At 45.5% G+C, this 20,687-nt stretch overlaps 1 protein-coding gene across 1 annotated transcript in view; it reads right to left on the minus strand.

Annotated features, from left to right (window-relative positions):
* LOC143942631 (NACHT, LRR and PYD domains-containing protein 12-like) overlaps positions 1 to 20,687 on the minus strand; it is a 1,996,551-nt gene that overhangs the window by 395,420 nt on the left and 1,580,444 nt on the right. The window lies entirely within an intron of this gene.

The raw sequence follows: 20,687 nt of genomic DNA on the forward strand, positions 1-20,687 counted from the left end.
TATTATGGGATTTATGACATCATAATAGAAACATGGGTGGAGGGGACATCTCCATCCATGGCCTGTGTGGGGGGTGGGCAGGCGTTCTGTGTATGGCCGTGCAGGGGGCGGGACTCCCAGTCTACATTCCAATGGAGGGAAACCCTGCAGGTGAGCCGTGCTTTTACCCCCACTCAACTGCTTCATTCTTTTTTTTTAAATCTTTATTTAAGGAATGCTGAATACACAAACGTGTCATACAAAATGACAAAAACAAACATCTGTAACAATTGATAAGTATTCGTAGGATTCGTAGGATTAAAATCTGTTTAAATTGCTGTAATAGTCATCATCTACCCGATATATCACATTGGTAAAGTTCAACCCTATCTAACTAACAGGTCCGTTATGTCAGTCGGAGTAACCCTCTGCTCAGCCTGAGATATCAAACTTAGACTGAACATATTACCAGTAGACCTGTGTTGCTTCTCTAAGCAAGGCCCTCTGTGCAGAGGGAGACCCTCCAAGGGACATGACAAGTTTATTCCTATTGGTCAGATAGCAAGGCAAAATATTAATACAAGATGCATCTAAGTGTCGTCTTTGTCTGTAACATATAGGGCTCACTCCTTTAAACACGGGAGTGGTGCCAAAATGGGTTATCGCAAACCAGAAGTTTTCCTTAGTTATGGGGAAAAAGGGTGAGTGACACCGGCGTTGTCGCTTAAGTTAGAAGGGAAAAGCGAAAGAGGGGGAAAAGAGTGAGGGATTAGGGGGAAAGGGGGGTATGGATAAAGCTTCGGGCGAGGTCGATGATCCCAGACTCCCATCCGCTAGGGAGTATCTCAATTCATTGTAGGACCTATATTCATCTGAAAATCGAAACAGATCCCAATGTGTCCAACGTGCACTATGTTCCTCCTCCCTTTCTCCCAAGGCAGCTGTAAGGCACTCCATCCGCTGAATGTCACAGACTAGAGGTCGACCGATATGGGTTTTTCTCTGGCCGATGACGATGCCGATATTTAGAAATCATGGCAGCCGATTGCCGATATATGATGCCGATTTTTTTTTGGGGCCGATATGTTAGGCCGATTTTTTATTTTTTTCCTTTTTTTTTTTAATCCCCCCTTGATCTCATAAAATAACACACCTTTCCCACTGAGGCGTTTTTCAGGCGCTTTGGGCTAAAAATAGCGCCTGCAAAATGGCTCCCCTGCAGTCTGTGTGAAAGACAGAGTGCTTTCACACTGAGGTGATGCGCTGCAAGGATCTTAAAAGTTCTGCAAGCAGCATGTTTGGAGTGGTGTATACCGCTCCTCCACCACTCCTGCCCATTGATATGAATGGGCATCACTGCCGAAGCGCATGCAATGCGATTTGACAGCGGTGCTTCAAGGGCGCATTTAACCTCTTCCTCGTCCGCCAGCTGGGTTTTATGTGCCCCACTAGCAGCCAAATTGTACCGCTAAAATGATGGTAAAGAGCCGCTAAAACTTGCAGCATTTTACCATCAACGCCTGCCCGCTCCAGTGTGAAAGCAGCCTTCATAAGTGATAGAGAAAATTTCTTAGGCTCGGTTCACACAGAGGGCGACGCGCCGCGACCTGACAAGTCGCCCCCGTTCTTCACTACGGAACCATTCTAAGAGGAGCGACTCGAGTCGCTCCGACTTAGAAAAAAGGTTCCTGTACTACTTTTGGGCGACCTCGGGCGACTTGCATTGACTTCTATACAGAAGTCATTTGCAAGTCGCCACTGAGGTCGCGACAGGTCGCGGCGCGGCAAGTCGTGTCGCCCCCTGTGTGAACCGAGCCTTACATTTAAACATTTATTAAACAAAACAAACCTCCAATCAGTTTACTTGTATGTATGATTTAGATCAAAAAAAAAAAAACTATATATTAAATAAAAACAGGTAGTCAAAACTTTTGGATGAAAAAAAAAAATAGGCTAACTTTACTGTTTTTAAAAAATTCTTTTTTTAAATAGTGTAATTTTTTCCCCAAAAAATGCATTTGAACAACCGCTATTTTATTCCCTATGATCTCATATATATATATATATATATATATATATATATATATATATATATATATATATATATATATATATATATATATATCTCTAATATATATAGAGATATATATCTCTTTTGGGGGTTCTGAGTGATTTTCTGGCAGAAAATACTGGATTTTTACTTGTAAGCAACAAGTGTCAGAAAAGATTTAGTCTTTAAATGGTTAAACTGAGAACTCTACACACTGAGATTAGTTCATTCATTCAAGTGTAAACATTCTATCATTTTGTTCTTTTCTTGGCAGCCTGCCCAGAGAGGAGGAAAGGGTTTCTATGACGACTCAGGCAACTTACACTGACTTCTATTATCAGAAGTCATTTCTAAGTCAGGCTGTAGTTCTAAATTGGCCTTTTTATCAGCACAATCGGCCGATGCCGATTAATTAAAAAACGGCAAATATCGGCCGATATATCGGTCCACCTCTATCACAGACCCTAGCAAACCACTGCGTCACCGTCGGAGGGGACCGCTGCTTCCACATACTGGGAATACACGCCCTGGCTGCATTCAGGAGGTGCTTCAATAGTGATTTATGATAACGCCTACTGGACATTGGAATTAGGTTCAATAAAATCGCCGCTGGGTTGTCTTGAAGATCTACATCCGTTAGTTTGGATATGATTCCCAGTACCTGTCTCCAAAAGGGGGGTCAAAATTGTACACTCCCAAAAGATGTGGAGCAATGTGCCATTCTGCATGCCACAACGCCAACATAGGGGGCTATGACCCGTAAAGATGGACGCGAGTACTGAGGGGGTCCTATACCACCGAGTCAGTACTTTGTAGGTGATTTCTTGATATCGCCTACATAGGGAGGACTTATGTGCGAAAAAGAGGATATGCTTTTTTGATCCTCTGTGAACTCTATATTAAGATCTCTCTCCCACTTCCCCAGGTACGGGGGATCACCCACGGATGTATGGGTCAGCAAGATATTATAAGAGCTAGAGAGGGATTTCCGTATTGGCTCCTCTCCCAGGCATAGATCTTCAAAGGGTGTAAGTTGTCTGCGGAAACCCTCAATATCTGGAAGGGATCTGAGAAAATGTGAAAGTTGTAAGATCTTCCACCTTCCCAGGCCAGAGGAGACAAAGCTAGGATATATGCTGGAAGGATCTCTCCATTCCGAAGAACCGCAGAAAGAGGAGGCTCTGACCAGTCCCTGCTCCGGGTGTAGCCGGAGGGATTTATCAGAGAGACCCGGTAAGAAGTCTGGGTGTCCGATTATAGGCGTCATCGGGGAGGGAAAACTGGGCGTCTCTGCCATTCTAAAGTATCTGTGAAGTTCTTTTAAGGTGGGCTCTATTAACTGGTGGGAAAGGGCGAGTCTGCCAGACCCAGCTCCGCTCCATGGTAAGCCTCCAAGAGGGGGCAGCACTGACTCCTGTTCTAGCCCGACCCATAATTTATATGGTGCATGCCTGCACCAGTCTACTACTCTGTTCATGTGGACTGCTGTGTAATACAAAGCTGGGTTGGGGAGGCCGGCCCCTCCCCTGAGTTTTGATCGGTGCAATATCAAGCTTTTGAGTCATGAGGGCTTGCCGTGCCAGACATATTTAATAAAGATTGAGCGCAGCCTACGGAAAAAGTTCCTCGGAATCTTTACTGGTAGTGCTTGTAATAAGTAGAGCAATCTTGGCATGACGTTCCTCTTTAAGACGTTGCACCTTCCAAACCATGAGACCGCCAGGCCTTTCCATCTGTTAAGGGTCCACGGAAAAAGCATCTAGAAGTGGTTGAAAATTGAGTCGGTAAATAAGGTGCAAGTCAGAGGGGATCATAGTACCTAAATACTTTATGGCTTGAGGCGCCCAACGGAAGGGAAAGTTTTCGCTAAGGGCAGCCCGCGAGCTAGGAGTTAAGGAGACATTCAGCGCCTCTGATTTTTGGAAGTTCATTTTAAAATCTGAGAGCATCCCATATTGACGTATTGCCGACAATAGGATTGGGAGTGAGGTATGAGGTTTTGAGGCATAAAACAGCAGGTCATCCGCATATGCGGCAATTTTATGGTGATATGTGCTTGATTTAAGTCCACTAATATTCGGGTTAAGCCTGATGTGTTGTAGCAGGAGTTCTAGGGAGATTATGAACAGGAGGGGAAAGAGGGCACCCCTGTCTCATGCCGTTACTTATCTTAAAGGGGTTGGATGCCACCCCATTCACACTGACTGATGCGGAAGGGGAGAAATATATGGCCGATATCCAGGACAGGATGGAGGCCGGCATTCCTAGGCGTCGCAGGGTAGCCAGCAGAAAAGTCCAACTCACTCTGTCAAACACCTTCTCTGCATCCGTAGACAACAGGATGAGCGGGACGTTAAGATGCTTGGCCCTTGCCACTACATCAATCGTCCTTATGGTGTTGTCCCGCGCCTCTCTGTTTCGGAGGAATCTGACCTGATCCAGAGGGATTATGCATTGAAGGACAGAACTTATCCGTTCGGCTAATATTTTTGTGAATTATTTCAAGTCGCAATTCAATAAGGATATGGGCCTGTAACTTGTGCAGAGAAGCGGGTCCTTTTCTGGCTTAGGGATAACCGTGATGCTGGCTTGCAGCATGTCAGGGGGTATGGCATGATTTTCTAAAATTACATTGAAGGCAGTTACAAAGTGTGATGTCAGTTGAAGCCGTCAGTTGAAGCCGTCAGGGCCGGGCGCCTTCCCCCCTTGGAGTTCCAGCCAGTGCATTTGTGAGTTCGTCTTTGGTTATAGGCTGTGAAAGCAATTCAGCCTCCTCCTCATTAAGAGAGGGCAGGTCCGCCGCTGCTAGATATGTTTCTATGGCCTCTAAGCTATCCCGGGGCCGACCACCTGAGGGGCTGGAATGTAGATTATAGGGCGCTTCATAGAAAACCCGAAAGGACTCAACCATTTCTGCCGAATCATGGGTTGTAGCTCCTGGGGCGGTAGCCAAGGCGGGGATGTAGGAAAGATTGCGTTGGGCTCGTATGGCATTCGCCAACGTTCTGCTACATTTATCTCCATGTTCGTAAAAAATTCTGCGTACCTTCAAAAGATTATTCTTTGAATGAAATAAGGAATGTTCTTTGATTTGCTCTCGGAGGGAAGTTACTTCTACCTCCAGAGCTCTGTCTGGGAGAGATTTATGGTGCTTTTCGCAGTCATGAAGATTTGCCAACAACTTGGACAGTGTTTTCTCTCTGGCGACTTTGAGTCTGTGGCCATGTTTAATGAGTATACCTCTTATGTAACACTTGTGTGCCGACCATATAGTCAATGAGTTAGGTACCGAGTCCCTGTTACTCTCGAAGAAGAGTCGCCATGTAGCTGATTTGTGTGTCATGTGCTGCACGGCCATGGTTATGGAGATCGGAGCATGGTCTGAGAGCGCAATATGGCCGATCCACGCTTCAGAAACGAGTGGGATTGTAGCATGGGAGACCAAAAAGAGGTCTATCCTGGAATATGAGCCATGGACTGGTGAAAAGAAGGTGTAATCCCTCTCCAGCGGGTGGAGAATCCGCCAAATGTCAACTAGTCGATAAGAGTGTAGCAGATCTCTGATTCGGTTCCTGGATCTCTGGGACAGGGCCAAAGAACCTGCCGATGAGTCCTTGCGGGGATCAATGGTAAAATTAAGATCACCTCCGAGCACCAGTGTTCCCTCCGTGAAGGAAGCCAGGGCGGTCAGGCATGATTCCAGCATTGGCAACTGATCAACGTTCGGCAGATACAGGTTTGCGAAGGTAAATGTCTGTGACTGAATCGTACCTTTGATAAATAGGTATCTGCCTTCAAGGTCAGCGTGGAGATCCGTCAGCTGCCAGGGCAGGTTGTTGGCCAGAAGAATACTTGTTCCCTTAGATTTTGAGGAAGACAATGCACTGTGGTACACTTTTGGGAAATGCCTATTGTTAAATTTAGGGATCTTGTCAGCCCGGAAATGGGTCTCTTGCAAGAATACCATTTGTGGTCTTTGTCTCCATAGATCAGCGAGACAACTGGTTCGCTTCTCTGGGACATTCAGACCCTTCACATTCCAAGATACTATTTTCAGAGACATCTCCGACAGATCAGGGACAGACTGCCGAACCCCGCCAGGAGCTAGCATGGTAGTTAGAGTACCAGAGAAGGGAGGGGTGGGGTGGCTGGCTAGTTTAGGGGAGCCGAATCCACCAAGAGAAGCAAGACACTGAGGGGGGACAAGGACAGACGAAAGAGAGAAATAGAGAACAAGGAGAAAGAGTGAAGAGAAGACTAAATCTCCAAACAGAGGACAACTGCCAAATTTGGCAGTTAGGGCCTAGTGGGGGAAGCGGTAGGGCACCGGGCGTGCGACCTCCCCAGCCACTCTCCACTAACAGTGGTCTGGCCAGCAACCGCTGTAGTACATTCAGTGATGCAATATAAGAACAGCTCCAGGAAGAAACGCAAGAAAAAAAAGACAAAACACAAACTTTCAAAACTATGTGAGCACAGTTCCCGAAATATCAACAATATTCTGCACTATACCCCTCATCACATTTTTCTAACATTGGGTCTGACCGAAGGAAAGACCGCTCACCCCCCCGGGCCAGAGCCCAGCGCAAGCGAGCCGCCATCCCATCGCCAGCTCCATCTCCCAGCTGGGCCAAACCCCCAGGACCCAGGGTGGGACACTGAGGTTTGGAAGCTAACCCCATTGTCCCCTAACTCCTGAGCGAAAGACAAAATTAGAGGGAAAAAACCCCCCCAAAACAGCCATATCCAGAAAGACCCTCTTCTCTGTACTGTATTGAGACAGGGCTCAGACAGCGGCCACAATACCAGAACTGCACTCCAGCGGGAGGAGGGATCCCCGGGCACCCTGGCACCAGGGCCCTCCCCTCCACCAGCACCGGGCATCAGGCATAAGCTCCATCATGGCCAGGGCGCTCTAGCGTTTACGCTTTAGGGGAGCAGGCCCAAGTCAGCCCGAGTCGCCCACTGTCTCCAGGCCGAGTCAGCATGTTCCATTGAGCCTGGCTCCCCCTGAGACACTCCTCCAGGGAAGCACATCGGAAAGTACCATACGGCCCTTGCCTATCCTTTCCCAGTGCAGGAGTGAACCGGTTCAGGGGCATATGTTAGGCCATTATGCCCAGGGAGGCCCATGACAACCAGGCCTGGAGGGCCGATCATTAATTGCAAAGATAGCCTGTGGGCCAACTAGCAATGGTAGATGGGATGAACCATCCAATCCCACTAGGAGCAGTATTTATCTTAACCAAGGGACGTAGAAAGCAATAAGTAAAACCAGACACAAGAAGGAGAAAACAAAACAAAAACAAAAAAAGAGGGGGGGGAGAGAAACCTTGTATATACCTGCCCTACTCTAGGGACTTATGAGTCTTCATCTCACAGAGCCTGCGGCCTGCTGTGGGGGGGGGCTCCCTGTCGGGCCGCCGTTACCGGTAAACAGAGCAAACATTAGTCAATATATAATAGTAATGGTATTGGCCCAGGAGGGCTGCAAGTTCCAATCAATGACACTGTACCTCTCGATCATCCGGCAATGGGTCGACCCAAGAAGTCCGCCGTGAGCGGTACTATTTAGGAAGTCTCTCTCCTAAAAAAACAAAAAAAAACAAAGGGGGGGTTGGAAAGACAATAGAGACTCATGGCTCATTGTCCTGGGGAGCTTGTGGTCTTCTATGTTGAGCACGTCGGTTGCGCCGGGACCTCTGGGGTCTGGCTGAGGTGTTTGCGGATGGGTTATCGTTTCCAGTAGGTAGAACAAACGCCAACCAGTTGGGTAGCTGCAGATCGGGTATTCCAAGGGACCTGAGGAAGTCAGGAACATCTGCAGGGTGCCGGAGGGTATATGATCTGCCATCTTTACATGCAATCAGGTGAAAAGGATGCCCCCACTTGTAGGTGATCCCTCGTACCTGGAGCCTCTCCGGTAAGGGTTTCATGCAGCGTCACACCTGAAGGGTCCTCCGGGATACATCTGGCAATAGGTTAAGTTGAGCGCCATCAAAGTCTATACTCCCCCCCCTGCGCCAGGCCTTTTGAAGGATGTCTTCTTTGACCGTGTAGTTGTGCAAACAACAAAGGACATCTCTGGGCCTATCTGCAGTGGGACCCCTGGGACCCAATGTTCTATGAACTCTGTCAATTGCCACTGGTGTCTCCGGCGGATGCTCCAGGCAGTTGTTAAATATGGCCGTCACTGTCGCCTTTAGGTCAATCTGTCTGGTCGCTTCTGGTAAGCCGCATATTCTTATATTACTCCTGCGGTTACGATTTTCCAGGTCATCTATGGTGAGGTATAGCTGTGCGATTTGTTCCGTCACTTCCTCTCTAGTGTTCTGTAGGTCAGTTATCTCCTGACGGAGGGTTGAGGTGCCCGTTTCAGGTGTGGAGACTCGGGTGTTCCCATCCTTCATCTCTTGCAGGATCCCCGCCATCTCTACACGTAATGCCCCCTCAATTCTGGACACCACAGAATCCAAATCATCTTTAGTGGGTAACTTTTGTAAGAGTGCCCATAATGCATGCTCATTGCAGCGCAATGGTTGTTGTAGGGGCAGCCCCGGTGGGGGCAGGATGTCCTGCTGCTGCTGAATAGGGGGAGGCAGTGTACTAGTTATGGAGTGCTGGGAGGCCAGGGAGCCACGTGGTCCCCACTGCACAGAGCTACAGCGTTGTCCCTCTGGGCTTCCCGGCGGTGTCATAGGCAGTGAGCCGGGGAAGCAAGGGGAGAGATCACTAGGCGGGGAGAACGGTGGCATGTCATTACTGAGTCCGGATTGCTCACCTCTCCCCGCCGGCCATCCGGGCTCCATCCTCCTGTCTGATGCCAGCGCCATCTTGGCCGGGTCCGGTGTTGAGGCCGGCGGCTGAAGGGGAACCAGGAATCTCTCCATTCAGGCTGCAAACGTTTGCGGGCTGTGTCCCCGTGCCTCCCGTCACTCAGGCACTGCGAGGATGCTGTAATGTGGGGTAAGGCTGCTGAGGAGCTGCTGAGGAGCCACGGCACGGGAGCCCTAAGAAAGTGCGGCTCTACTCCTCCATGCCGAGACCACGCCCCAACTGCTTCCTCTTTTATCTGCAGAGGCCGCGGCCGGGGGGTAAACATTCCATGAATTCTACCTCCGCTCACTTCCACCAAACACCACCCATTCAAGTGAATAGGACTGCGACAATGTGCAACGTATGAGGATGTGGGGGGCCAGTGCGGGGCCCAATCATCTCCTCCCCCGCCTGTCACATGACCTCTGAAGAGCGATGTGAATGTGGATCACTCATCAGAATGCAGCGCGATGTGAATGAGCCCTTAGGCTGCATTTATACCTGAGAGACGCGACTTTCACGGGTTTTATCCGGAGATCGAGATCTGATGTTTTATTATCCAATAGAGAAAATGATCATCTGTTGTGTCATTTGTTACTACGAGGGGCAGATTTATTATTATTATTATTAGTGTAGTAAGGCCTCTTTCACACAGGACAGATCAGTGATGATCCTCCCTGTGAACATTCGCTTGCTCCTTCGATCTCCGCTGAGCAGGAAGATGACAGGTCTGTATGGGAGATCGGATGAGGACAGACTGCAGAGTCCATCGTCACCCGACCCGATCCGACCCGATCCGACCCGACCCGACCCGATGACGGATGATAAATACGTTTTTCCTCCATCACACTTTTTCGGATCGGAGCGGGTCGGATGTCGGGGGACGTGTCATCGCTGACATCCAACGCTCCATAGAAGTCTATAGAACATCCGTTCAGATCCGCCTAAAAAACTGACAGGCAGAGGCGGATCTGAACAGATCGTCCGTGTGAGAGGGGCCTCAGGGGTTAGGCGGCGTACACACGGGCGGACTGTCTGCCGAAACTACGTTCGTCAAACAGTCCGCTCAAACTTTTGAATGAAGGAACTTGCCCACACACGGCACTTTTTTTGAGCGGACTTAGTTCATCGTACTAAGTCCGCGCAACTTTTGAAATGAAAGGACTCGCCCACACACGAGGCAACAGTCCGCTCATTTCGAGCGCGTGTGAAGGTAGGCGGGGCCCGCGACGGAGACGTCACGGGCTCCGCCGCCTGGAATGGACTTAAAGGGGAACCCCAACGCCGAAAAAAATCGGCGTGGGGTCCCCCCAAAGTCCACAACAGACCCTTGTCCGAGCACGCTACCTGGCCGGCCAGGAAAGGGGGGCGAGCGAGCGCACCCCCCCTCCTGAGCCGTACCAGGCCGCGTGCCCTCAACATGGGGGGGGTGCCTTGGGGAAGGGGGGCCGCGCGGCCCCCCACCCCAAAGCACCTTGTCCCCATGTTGATGAGGACAAGGGCCTCTTCCCGACAACCCTGGCCGTTGGTTGTCGGGGTCTGCGGGCGGGGGGCTTATCGGAATCCGGGAGCCCCCTTTAATAAGGGGGCCCCCGGATACCAGCCCCCCACCCTATGTGAATGAGTATGGGGTACAATGTACCCCTACCCATTCACCTGTAAAATAAAAGTACCCAAAAAAAAAACACAACACACGAGATAAAATATTTTATTGCACAGCTCCGGGGGTCTTCCGTCTTCGGGGGTCTTGTCCCCCTCTTCGGTTCTTCTGCCGGGCCACCGCGCCTTCTTATAGCTCTTTTGCAGGCGGTGGCCCGGTCTTCTGTCGTCGCCTTCCGTTCTTCTGCCGGGCCACCGCGCCTTCTTATAGCTCTTTTTGAGGCGGTGGTCCGGTCTTCTGTCGCCGCTGTCGCCGCCGCCTTCTGTTCTTGTTCTTCTTCTTGTTGTTGTTGTTGTTGTTCTTCTTCTTCTTCTCCAGGAGATGTTGACACGTCGCTCTCTCCGGCCGGAATGCCAGAGCCGCGCTGCGCGGCCACTTATATAGTGACAATGGAGCGGTGTCACATGGTATATGTCACATGGGTTGGTCACATGGGTTGATGTCACATGGGGACTATGACATCGTAAGGGGGCGGGGTCACCATGTGACGAACCCATGTGACATATACCATGTGACACCGCCCCATTGTCACTATATAAGTGACCGCACAGCGCGGCTCTGGCATTCCGGCCGGAGAGAGCGACGTGTCAACATCTCCTAGAGAAGAAGAAGAAGAACAAGAACGGAAGGCGGCGGCGACAGCGGCGACAGAAGACCGGGCCACCGCCTCAAAAAGAGCTATAAGAAGGCGCGGTGGCCCGGCAGAAGAACGGAAGGCGGCGACAGAAGAACGGAAGGCGGCGACAGAAGACCGGTCCACTGCCTGTAAAAGAGCTATAAGAAGGCACGGTGGCCCGGCAGAAGAACCGAAGAGGGGGACAAGACCCCCGAAGACGGAAGACCCCCGGAGCTGTGCAATAAAATATTTTATCTCGTGTGTTGTGTTTTTTTGGGTACTTTTATTTTACAGGTGAATGGGTAGGGGTACATTGTACCCCATACTCATTCACATAGGGTGGGGGGCCGGTATCCGGGGGCCCCCTTATTAAAGGGGGCTCCCGGATTCCGATAAGCCCCCCGCCCGCAGACCCCGACAACCAACGGCCAGGGTTGTCGGGAAGAGGCCCTTGTCCTCATCAACATGGGGACAAGGTGCTTTGGGGTGGGGGGCCGCGCGGCCCCCCTTCCCCAAGGCACCCCCCCACGTTGAGGGCATGCGGCCTGGTACGGCTCAGGAGGGGGGGCGCGCTCGCTCGCCCCCCTTTCCTGGCCGGCCGGGTAGCGTGCTCGGACAAGGGTCTGTTGTGGACTTTGGGGGGACCCCCACACCGATTTTTTTTCGGCGTTGGGGTTCCCCTTTAAGTCCATACCAGGCGGCGGGGCCCGCGACGTCTCCTTCGCGGGCCCCGCCTACCTGGAGACGCGCTTGAAATGAGCAGACTTTCCTCCGAGCGGGAACAGTTTGCTCATTTCGAAAGTGGCCTACACACGGGCGGACTGTCCGCTCAAACCAAGTTTCAGCGGACAGTTTTTCGGAATTTCCAAAAAACTTTGTTCGTCAAACTGTCCGCTGAAACTGTCCGCTGAAAGCCCACACACGAGCGGACTGTCCGCTGAAACCCTGTTCAGCGGACAAAGTTGAGCGAACAGTCCCCGCGTGTGTACGCGGCCTTAGAGTAAGGGGAGGATTATTATTTATTTGTTAGGGTGTTAATACTACCTATACAGCTACTACCCCTGCTCATATTACTACTACTCCTACTAATACTACCTATACTACTACTCATACTCCTACTACTACTCCTATTAATACTACCTATAATACTACCCCGATCATATTACTACTACTCATACAGCTACTCCTACTACTCATATAGCTACTACTTCTACTACTACTACCCCTGCTCATATTACTCATACTACTACTACCCCTGCTCATATAACTACTACCTATACTACTACTACCACTCATACAGCTACTACCCCTGCTCATATTACTACTACTCCTACTAATATCTATACTACTACTCATACTACTACTACTTCTACTACTCCTATTAATACTACCTATACTACTACCCCTGATCATATTACTACTACTCATACAGCTACTCCTACTACTCATATAGCTACTACTTCTACTACTACTACCCCTGCTCATATTACTCATACTACTACTACCCCTGCTCATATTACTACTACTACTACCTATACTACTACTACCACTCATTCAGCTACTACCCCTGCTCATATTACTACTACTCCTACTAATATCTATACTACTACTCCTACTCCTATTAATACTACCTATACTACTACTACTCATACAGCTACTCCTACTACTCATACAGCTATTACTTCTACTACTACTACTTCTGCTCATACTACTACTACTACTACCACTGCTCATATTACTACTAATACTACTACCTATATTACTACTACTACTCCTGTTCATGTTATTACTACTACTCCTACTACCTATGCTATCACTAGTCATACAGCTACTCCTACTACTTCTTATACTCCTACTAATCCTACCTATACTACTACTACCCCTGCTCATGTTACTACTACTACCACTGCTCATATTACTACTAATAATACTACCTATACTACTACTCCTGCTCCTACTACCTATGCTATTACTAGTCATACAGCTACTCCTACCACTTCTTATACTCCTACTAATACTACCTATACTACTACTACCCCTGCTCATATTACTACTACTCCTATTACTACAACTCATACAGCTACTACTACTACCCCTGCTCATATTAGTACTACTACTGCTACTCATACAGCTACTCATACTTAAACTACTACTAATACTACCTATACTGCTACTACAGCTGCTCATATTACTACTACTACCCCTGCTCATATTACTACTACTCATACTACTTATACTACTATTCCTACTAATACCACCTATTCTACTACCATCGCTGCTCATATTACTACTACTCCTACCACTCATACTACTACTACTACTACTCATACAGCTACTACTACCACTGCTCATATTACTACTACTCCTACTAATACTACCTATACTATTACTCCTCATACAGCTTCTACTACTACTACCCCTGCTCATATTACTACTTCTACTAAAACAACCTATACTACTACTCATACAACTACTAATACTACTACCCCTGCTCATGTTACTACTATGCCTACTACCTATGCTACTCCTACTACTACCTATACTACTACTACCCATGTTCATATTACTACTATTCCTACTACTACTACTACTACTCATACAGCTACTAATACCCCTGCTCAAATTAATACTACTGCTACTAATACTACCTATACTATTACTACTACTACTACTTTTACTACTACTGCTACTAATACTACCTTTACTACTACTACCCCTGCTCATATTATTACTACTCCTACTAATACTACTACTACCACTCATATTACTATTACTCATAAAGCTACTACTATCCCTGCTAATATAAATACTACTAATACTACCTATACTACTACTACCACTCACACTACTATTACACATAAAGCTACTACTACTACTCCTACTAATACTACCTATACTACTAATATAGCTACTCCTAATACTACTTATACTACCTATACTACTACTACCCTTGCCCATATTACTAATAATACTACCTATACTACTACCACTCATACTAATACTACTACTTAGCTACTCCTAGTACTACCTATACTACTACTACCCCTGTTCATATTACTACTATTCCTACTACTATTACCCATACAGCTACTACTGCCCCTGCTCATGTTAATACTACTGCTACTAATACTACCGATACTATTACTACTACTCATACAGCTACTACTACTTTTACTACTAATACTACCTTTACTACTACGCCTACTAATACCTATATTACTACTACCACTCATACTACTATTACTCATAAAGCTACTACTACTACCCCTGCTCCTATTACTACTACTCCTACTAATACTACCTATACTACTAATATAGCTACTCCTACTACTACTTATCCTACCTATACTACTACTACGCCTGCTCATATTACTAATAATACTACTACCTCTCATACTACTACTACTCATACAGCTACTACTGCTACCCCTGTTCATATTACTACTATTCCTACTACTACTACTACTCATACACCTACTACTACCCCGGCTCATATTAATACTACTGCTACTAATACTACCCATACTATTACTACTACTACTCATCCGGCTACTACTCCTACTAATACTACCTTTACTACTACTACCCCTGCTCATATTACTACTACTCCTACTAATACTACCACTCATACTATTATTACTCATAAAGTTACTACTACTACCACTCATGCTACTATTACTCATAAAGCTACTACTACTACCCATGCTCATATTACTACTACTCCTACTAATACTACATATACTATTAATATAGCTACTCTTACTACTACTTAGACTACCTATACTACACCTGCTCATATTACTAATAATACTACCTATACTACTACCACTCATACAACTACTACTACTACCCCTGTTCATATTATTACTACTCCTACTAATATTACCTATAGTACTACTCATACATCTACTTATACTACTACTCCTACTAATACTACTACCGCTGCTCATATTACTACTACTCCTACTAATACTACCTATACTACTACTCATACAGCTACTACTATCCCTGCTCATATTACTACTTCTACTCATACTACTGCTACTACTACTACTACTCCTGCTCATATTACTACTACTCCTAGTAATACTACCTATACTACTACTACCACTCATACTACTACTCATACTACTAATGCTTCTCATGCTACTACTACTCATTCTACTCATTGTTCAACTAATAGTCATACTAATTCTACTACTCATACTATTAATACTAATATTGCTCATTCTACTACTACTCATACTAATATTACTCCTACTACTACTCATTCTACTGCTACTACTTTTACTAATACTACTACTCATGCTACTAATTATTCTACCACCACAACTCATACTACTACTACTACTTCTATGTATACTACTACTCATATATCTACTCCTAATACTACTATCCCTGCTCATATTACTACTACTCCTACTAATACTACCTATACTACTACTAATAATAATACTCATACTAATAATACTACTCCTTCTACTACTACTGTAAGTGATCAGGTGGCTGCACAGCTGCGGGATCACTTCCGTCTGACAGCCAACAGTCAGCTTGTTAGAATTAAACAGTCCCTAGAATAGCGGCTTATAGTTTATCTCTATGATGGTTCCTCTTCTCTGTTATGTGATATTTATTAGACCCCTTTCACACTGCCATGCCTGTAGGGTCAGCGGTAAAACGCAGCTATTTTTAGTGGCATTTTACCGTTGGATTTGCAGCGCATTTCGGCCGCTAGTGGGGCTCTTTTACCCCCCGCTAGCGGCCATTAAAGGGTTAAGACCGTCCACAGTACACAGCAATAGCGGCGTTTTGCCGGCGGTATTACAGCGCTGCCCCATTGATTTCAATGTGGAGCAGCGGTGGAGGAGCAGTAAACACACCGCTCCATAGAAGCTGCTGGCAGGACTTTTCCCGGACGTCCTGCCAGCGCACCGCTCCGGTGTCAGAGCCCTCGGGGGATCACACTGGAGACAACGGAGCAGCAGTTTGAGGGCGGATTGCAGGCGCTATTTCTAACTCTATAGAGCCTGCAAAACGTCCTCGGTGTGAAAGGGGTCTTATACATGTGCCCTGCCGAAAGATTCGTTCATTTTCATTTTTTTGTTTTGTTTTTCGGGTCATTCGTTATGATCGCTATTTTTAAATTCGATAAATCCGAAAATAAGAAAGAAAATTGGAAAGAATAACTAATAATAATTATTAAATTCTAGATATTGGAATTTCCATTCAGAACTGTCTGTTAGTGAAGATAATGAAGAGAAATTTATCCGAAGTTACCAATTATCCGAAATAACGAATGTCCCATCTACACCAATGGAAGGGAACAAATAATAATAAATGTTATTACTAATAATAATAATAAATGTTTTTACTATTATTGTTGTTATTTTTTATTATTAATTTGTTACGTTTCATTCTTTTAGATGTGACATTCGTTATTTCTGATAACTTGTAACTTCGGATAAATTCGTATTCGTTCCGTTCACTAACAGCCAAATGTGAGAGGAAATCCCAATACCTGGAATGTAATAGTTAGTAATACCTAGAGTAAGTTATTAGTTATTATTTCAGATCTTCACATTTTCGGGTTTTCAGATTTCCGAACTACCAAATTTACAAATATTTCACTAATTTGGATATTTTTCCGAAATAACGAATTGGTTGAAATTCAGTAAAAAACGAATTTGGATAGTAAAGGAATTGCTGGTGTGTAATATGTATGTGTGTACATTGCTGGTACTGATAGATCAGGAGGAAGGAGAGGAGAGAGGATCTCTTCTATGTGGATAGATCTCTAATCACGGTCAGTCCTACTCAGTCATTTAATGACGTCTGCTGAGTCGCCCCCCAATAAAGGGGGCGGAGAGATTTTGGTGTCGGGGGTCACAGAGCGGATCTATGAGGAAGTGAAAGGATTGAAGATTTCTTCATCTCGCATTGTGTGAAGTTGCACTTTATAGAGGATCTGTCGCTGTTTATTTGGCACTAATGATTGGACTTGGCACTGAAAATCACATTCTGCACTTTATGGGGAATAATTATAAAACATTCGTTATATAAATGTCAGAAACATTCCGAAAGCTAAAAACACGTCCCGTCATTTTTCTAAGAGAATTCCTGTATCATGAGCTCCATCTAGTGGACAACAGTGTTTATTACATAGACTACAATATTTTTATCGACTACATTAACACCATTTTCGTCGACTAATATACGACTAAAACAAGTCAGATGACTAAAATATGACTAAAACTAAAATGGGCGGAAATTATAAAAATTCACATCTATTACAAAAAGGTTAAAACCACATAAAGATATAACAAACACAACACCCTCTACTAGACAAAGGTCCCCAGATACCCAATAAGCAGAGGGTGGGTTGGCGGGGATCCCCGTGTCCTCTGGATTTCCAAGGTGCCCCAACCCTATCGGGTGTTTTGGTTTGGCTCCAATATTGAGCTCCCAAGTGGGGGGCGCCTGACATACAAGCTGAAGGCTTCTTTATCTTTACCTGGCGGCGGGCAAGATCTATTCAGGATTGTGTAAAGAGACAATTCCACTTCTGAGGGGGGCGGATACTATATATGATGCTCACATTTGGATCCTTGTGTTGGAATTATCGATCCCTCGTATTGATCTCCAACTGACTCGCACTTCCTCACCTTTCATAGAGCTGCCAGTTCATTCTGGTCACCCTGGAGGGCGGAAACTTTTTGGTGGTCCAGGTGTCCTACGTGGGAGTTGAATGATTTCAATTTGAATCTTTGGATTCTTGGAAGGACTGATTTGGTTTTCCTTTGTTGTGTGTGGTTTCACCCCTTACTTGATCTTCATGTCAATCAGCACCTACCCAGTATGTCCTGAGGAAGCAATTAGATGTGAAACGCGTTGACAAGCAAGCATGGAGGAGTTCTTGGACTTTACCTTTTGAATATTATATATAATCATTTTGTTTATACTTTTGATGGACCTCTCACCAACCAAACGATAGGTTCCATACCTCCATGTCTGTTTATTGGGTATCTGGTGACCTTTGTCTAGTAGAGGGTGTTGTGTTTGTTATATCTTTATGTGGTTTTAAACTTTTTGTAACAAAGATATGAATTCTTTTGAATTGCCGCCTCGTGTTGTGCCCACAAAGTCCATTTTTTTGGGAGAGTCACTCAATCCTTTTTCTCCAATCATTGGATGTTGGCATGGTGGGGGTCCTCCTGTCTTATAAAACTAAAATGGCATTTTAGTCAGCTCGTGTGTCGGTCGGGACCCCCCGTGAGTCCGGTCGTGGGTCCCGCAGACTTGATCGCCGTGGGGATACCCGCGATCGTCTCACGGGGCGGCTGAACGAGGAAATGCCGTTGTAAACATCATCTCCCCATTCTGCCTAGCAACAAGTGACGCTGATCTCTGCTCCATGTGATTGGAGCAGAGATCAGTGTTCACTAAAACAAATCCCGGCCCCCCAGTTAGTAACACGCCCCTAGGAACACTTAACCCCTACACTGCCACCCACTGGTTAACCCCTTCACTGCCAGTGTCATTTACACAGGAATCAGTGCATTTATATAGCACTAATTGCTGCATAAATGACAATGGTCCCAAAAATGTGTCAAAAATGTCCGATGTGTCCGCCATAATGTCACAGTTACAATAAAAATCACTGATCACCGCCATTACTTGTAAAAAAAAAATATTAATAAAAATGCCATAAAACTATCCCCTATTTTGTAAACGCTATAACTTTTGCGCAAACCAATCAATAATCGCTTATTGCGATTTTTTTTTTTTACCAAAAATATGTAGAAGAATACATATCGGCCTAAACTGAGGGAAAAAAATGTTTTTTTTATATATTTTTGGGGGATATTTATTATAACAAAAAGTAAAAAATAATGCGTTTTTTTTTCAAAATTGTTGATCTATTTTTGTTTATAGCGCAAAAAATAAAAAATGCAGGGGTGATCAATATACCACCAGAAGGAATCTCTATTTGTGGGAAAAAAAGGACGTCAATTTTGTTTGGGAGCCACGTCGCACAATCGCGCAATTGTCAGTTAAAGAGACGCAGTGCCGAATCGCAAAAAGTGGTCCGGTCTTTGACCAGCAAAATGGTCCGGGGCTGAAAGTGGATAAAGACATTTTATATCACAACGGCTAAATCTGTGTCTGTAGTGAATATTCAAACCTGAATACCAAAAATAATAAACCTCTTATTAGATTTTTACTCCAGGAATATAAAATGTTTGGCAAGTCTAAAAAAAATAATGGATTAACCACGTCAGCCCCGGAGGGATTTACCCCCTTCATGACCAGGCCATTTTTTGTGCGAATCGGCACTGAGTCGCTTTAACCGTCAATTACTACGGTCGTGCGACGCTGTACACAAACACAATTGACGTTCTTTTTTCCCCACAAACAGAGCTTTCTTTTGGTGGTATTTGATCACCTCTGCGTTTTTTATTTTTTGCGCTATAAACAAAAAAAGAGCGACAATTTTGAAAAAAAATATATATATTTTTTACTCTTTTGCTATAATATCACCAAATTTAGAAAAACAAAAAACAAATTCCTTCCTCAGTTTAGGCCGATGCGTATTCTTCTACATATTTTTGGTAAAAAAAATCGCAATAAGCGTATATTGATTGGTTTGTGCAAAAGTTATAGCGTTTACAAAATAGGGGATAGATTTATGGCATTTTGTTTGCCTTTTTTTTACTAGTAATGGCAGCAAGCTGCGATATTTAGCAGGCGTGCAACATTACGGCGGACAGATATATATCTATATATATATATATATATATATATATATATATATATATATATATATATATATATATATACTTTTGGGACCATTGGCATTTATACAGTGATCAGTGCTATAAAAATGCAATGATTACTGCATAACTGTCACTGGCAGGAAGGGGTTAAACACTAGGGGGAGATCAAGGGCTTAAGTGTATTCCCTGGATGTGTTCGAACTGTAGGAGGATGGGCTCGCTACATGACAGAGATCACTCCTCCCAATGACAGGGAGCAGTAGATCCCTGTCATGTTGCTAGGCAGAGCAGGGAAATGTCTCCCCGTTTTGGTTCTACTTGCCGCAATCGCAGGCCGCCGGCAAACAACGAGTTTGTGGGATATCCCGGGCAACACCCCTATGTAGCACTAACCCCCCGAAGGAGCTGCTGGTTATATTGGGCTTACTGTTACCTTCTTTTTCTTCTCACTTCACGTCTAGGGGTGTCCCGTGGTAGATGGCCCAGTAACTTGAGAGACTGACAACAGATCCACTTAAAGGGATTTTATTTGCAAAAAAGTAGACAATGAACAGTCTCTTAAATTGGATGGAAAGGAAGTTCAGGTATTCTCAGTGTCAAAGTCAATATTGGAACATTTTCTTACTTTGACTGCATCCAGAGAAGAGCCATTCACAACTGGATGATCACTCGAGTTGGACAGTCCCTCTCTCACAAGGCCTAGCGACCAACAAGGTGCTTAAATCAGGAAAGTCTCTGCCACAGACGTTGTTGTAGAACATGTAGGGAAACTAAACTTGTAGAACACTCGTG

The sequence above is a fragment of the Lithobates pipiens genome, unplaced genomic scaffold (assembly GCF_037356315.1).
Source record: "Lithobates pipiens isolate NorthernLeopardFrog02 unplaced genomic scaffold, aLitPip1_a1.2 Scaffold_30, whole genome shotgun sequence".
Classification (NCBI taxonomy): domain Eukaryota; kingdom Metazoa; phylum Chordata; class Amphibia; order Anura; family Ranidae; genus Lithobates; species Lithobates pipiens.